The sequence below is a fragment of the Polyodon spathula genome, unplaced genomic scaffold, assembly GCF_017654505.1.
Source record: "Polyodon spathula isolate WHYD16114869_AA unplaced genomic scaffold, ASM1765450v1 scaffolds_1489, whole genome shotgun sequence".
Taxonomy (NCBI): domain Eukaryota; kingdom Metazoa; phylum Chordata; class Actinopteri; order Acipenseriformes; family Polyodontidae; genus Polyodon; species Polyodon spathula.
Window position 1 is genome coordinate 1 of NW_024472968.1, and position 4,540 is coordinate 4,540.

At 42.1% G+C, this 4,540-nt stretch overlaps 1 pseudogene; it reads left to right on the forward strand.

The window, feature by feature from the left end:
• The first annotated feature begins 139 nt into the window (after positions 1-139).
• LOC121309793 lies at positions 140-4,266 on the forward strand (annotated as a pseudogene).
• The last annotated feature ends 274 nt before the right edge of the window (positions 4,267-4,540 follow it).

Consider the following 4,540-nt stretch of genomic DNA (forward strand, 5'->3'; position numbering starts at 1 on the left):
ATTCATTCCAATAAATATATAAAAAAGTTAAAAATAATTAAATAAACAAAATTAATTCAAAAGTTGTGCATGCTGATGCGCTGGGGAGGCCAAATCAAGGCTGATCCTCAGAGCCAGCATTGCATGATAATATAAATATCATGTCTTTTTTTATGTTTAACATTATTGTTATACGTTCCTACCTAATTATTTAGAGGGCAGCATGCCTCGCTTTAAGACACTGTGCTGCCAGCTGGACATATTAAAATAGATTTTTAACTTGTCGATCAGGCCCATCTTGAAGGACCATTCAGGCAGGGGGTCTCCCAGTGCAAAGTTCTCAATATAAAAGCATACAATAATAAACTGCCAGCTGCGATCAGTGTGATTGACCCAAGTTCTCAGTAAGTGTCCTCCCAGAACAGAGAAAGAGGGGGATTCCCCAAGAGTCCAGACCCCTTCCTGCTTATTACAGAACCCATTTCCAGATCAGATTTGAAAAATCCCCCCAATTAGTTGAATAGTTTCACTAAAAGAAGGAGGGTTTGGAACCTGTTGGGCAATGGGTATCCCGGTATGAAAAATATATAAAGAGGATGAAACCACGGCAGATACACAGCTCAGTGACAGAACACTGTGATACACAGCAACCTACTGAACAACACCATGCTCTCAGCACTCAAGGTAATCACTGCATTCAAACTCTCAGAAATGTGTGCATTATTATTATTATTATTATTTATTATTATTATTATTATTATTATTATTATTATTATTATTATTATTATTATTATTGTTTTCTGTCATATAGCATATTAATTTTATCTGATTCCTTTTTAAATTAGTTTCAGAGAACTCCAAGGCACTTTTCCTGCCTGCGACTTCTACATAAATCTGCAGTTGAAGGTAAACGTTTTAAAAAGCTACTTGATTATAAAAAAAAACTGTGTAAATAATGTCGATTTAAGGATTTCATACTAACGCTAATTGAATGGACCCGATTATGTTTAGATGTTGTTATTTTAGTCCATTATTGTAGAGTTCATGCTCTGAATACTAAAGTGAGGCACAGGCAGAGACTGACCTGCTGTTTGTTGCCCTGCAGTGCAGGAAAGGCCTGCCCCAGAGGAGACAGTCACCAGCAGTTTTGGAGGGTTCATCCACTCTGTGCACCCGGGCCAGCTGTCAGACACTGTGCTGCACCGCAGTAAGAGGATGATCCTGGACAGCATCGGGGTGGGGCTGCTGGGAAGCACCTCCCACGTCTTCCAGCTGGCTCTGCAGCACTGCCAGGTAATCCTTCAGCTGAGGCTTGCACTGGGCTATGGTACAGAGGGCACACAGGCCAAAGAAATGAGCCCTGGCAGTACAATTTTAATATAAACCATTCCTTCAGTACTTACCCCATTTCACTGAACAGTTACCATTCCAGTTGAAATTTGCATTGTCAAACCAGGGTGATGATAATCAAGAATTGAACTTGCTTGTTTCCATCTTAAAGAACGTTCAGATCCTATAATGATCTGTGATTAACTCTCTTTGCAGCAAATGTATGCTCCAGATTACATCAGTTCAGTCTTTGGTCGATGGCACACAAGACTCTCTCCGAGTCTGGCAGCCTTTGTCAGTGGAGTAGCGGTAAGTCTCTGAATTTGTTTACATAATGCTCAGCCCTTTCAAATTGTAAAGCTGTAGTCCATGAAATGAGCACATTGTAGCAGCTGACAAGTTGTGCAGCATGTGTCATTTTTCATTACACTGTCTGCAACTAATTTCCATGAAAACACCCCTTGAAATACTGCATTCCAAAACATAAATCATCGTGAGGCTGGGTTGCCAATATTTACTATCAGTATATACATACACAAATCAATAGCTCTTGGAAAGATGTGTTATTATTTCAACATAAAATAGTTGAAATGTTCATTTTATCTCTTGTTTTAAGCAATTGTTTGAGAAAAGCCAACAAGTGTACTTTACAGGTTACTTAGCAGATGATTAAGGAGTAGTTCTATGAAAAGTCAAAGGAGAAAAACTTTTTCATAATGCAGAAAATTCAAAACCAAAGTAATGCCTCAATTGTGCAAATATAATATAAATTAAACAATAGTGATGTGCTCATTATAATGGACATGTGCCCATCGGGCAGTGACTGTATTAAGGACACATTCCCATTATCCCGTTGTGTATGAAAGTTCAAGTTTGTATTCATGTCCTTGAGGTTTCTTTTGTAGGAAGATGGGGCACGGCCAGGCTTCCTCGCAGTCAGGAATGTCACTGGAGATGTCACACTGTGCCAGACACTTACTGTGCCCTCACTTTCTTCTTTGCAGGTCCATTCAATGGACTTCGATGATACCTGGCACCCAGCCACTCACCCCTCAGGGGCGGTCCTTCCTGCCCTGCTCGCTATTGCTCAGATGTTGCCTGGCAACGCCAAGCCCAGTGGGATGGACCTCCTGTTAGCCTTCAACGTGGGCATTGAGATTCAGGGCCGGCTCATGAGGTTCTCCAACGAAGCCCAAAACATCCCCAACAGGTGAGGAGACTGCTGCCAAACAAACTTGGCACAATGCTGTAGTGCTGCCAAGAAGGAAGTGTGCCAGGATTCTTCCAGCATGAACGAGACCGTATTTAAATTTGAAAGCAAATCTTAGTCTGTTTTTCAGTGTTTTTTTAGCCTCACATTGATTATGTTGTTTTTATTGGAAATTATTATTACACTTTCCTTTTCTTTTAGAAGGCATGATAATAAATGTTTGTCTATCTGAGTTTGTTTTTAAATCAGAATTTTAAAACCATTAAAAAACATATATAATGTAAAATACTCTCTCAGTTCCTAGGGTGGTCATGCCAGTGTTTCTCCCTTCAGGTTCCATCCCCCGACTGTGGTGGGCCCTCTGGGTAGTGCTGCTGCCTGCTCCCGTCTGCTCTCCCTGGATCGCTCGCAGTGCTCAAACGCCCTGGCGATTGCTGCCTCCCTAGCAGGGGCTCCCATGGCCAACGCTGCCACTCAATCCAAACCTCTTCATATCGGGAACGCAGCCCGACTCGGCATGGAGGCGGCACTGCTGGCTTCCCGGGGCCTGGAGGCCAGCACGCTGATCCTGGACTCGACCCCAGGCTGCGCTGGCTTTAGTGCCTTCTACAATGACTACCTGCCACAGGCACTGCCCTCCCCAGAGGAACAGGATCCCCGCTTCCTGCTGGAGGACCAGGACTTAGCCTTCAAGCGCTTCCCTGCACACCTGGGCATGCACTAGATGGCAGACGCAGCATGCTCAGCGCGGGAGCTTTTGGTCAACACCGTAGGGGGGTTCCACCCCTCTATGATCCAGAGCATCCTACTGAGAATCCCCCTCTCCAAATATATCAACCGTCCCTTCCCTGAATCCGAGCACCAGGCCAGACACTCCTTCCAGTTCAACGCCTGCACTGCTCTGCTGGACGGCGAGGTCAGTGTCCAGTCGTTCAGCCCAGCGTTCCTGGACCACCCCGAGCTGCTCAGCCTCCTGAGCAGAGTACGGGTCGAGCACCCCCAGGACAACCCTGCCAATTTCAATAAGATGTACGCAGAGGTGCTGCTGACCCTCACAACAGGCAATGTCTTGAAGGGTCGTTGCGACACCTTTTATGGACACTGGAGGAAGCCACTGAGTCGTGACAGTCTGCTGAAAAAGTTCCGGGCAAATGCTGGGGCAGTCCTGCCAGGAGAGAGGGTGGAGGCCATCATTGATGCCGTGGAGAACATAAGGGCTTCATGACATCCTTTGATGACGTACACTAGAAGAAAACAATTTGAAGGCACTGAGGAAAAGATCTTTATGCCATTTGTGTTTTGTTTTACTGTATTATTGTTGTTGTTGTTGTTATATAATGCATAATTTTAGTGAGTATTTACCCAATCATACTCAATTGTAAGTAAAGCAGTGGTGTCATTATATGACAGATAGGGACAGTCACCTTTAAACCACACAGTTTACACAGATTATACAATGTATATACTCTCATTTCTGATAGCACTGTGAATCTCACTAATGCTCTATTTATTGAATTATTGTTATTTTATTTAATCTTTTACAAAATTGTATTGTGTGTAATTTCACAGTTTTGTATGGGAATTGCATACTGTTGATTTGTGTAGCAGGTCACTGGTTTGGAAGATATCATCTGTCAATTCTATCAATTAAATCATCACCTACAGGATGACAATGTGCATACAAGATGCAAAATGTGAAACCAATGTGATGCCCCTAGTATGCAAATATAATACAAATGAAACAATTGTGATTGCGTTGGTGTTTATTTTATTTAATTGAAAAACATTCTTAGTTACAAGGTATAACATAGTACTTTCATTTTCTACCAGCTTTTAATCATTACAAAGATGTTTCGACTTTAACAATTAATTCAAAACAGTGTAACTCAAAACAGTACTTTGTTATAATTGTGATATGAATTGACTAATAGAAAGTTTTAATTTGATTAATAATTGTGAAATGTACAATCAGTAATGGTATTATGTTCTAGTTATGTGATGCAGCATTATCTTTGCTCACCT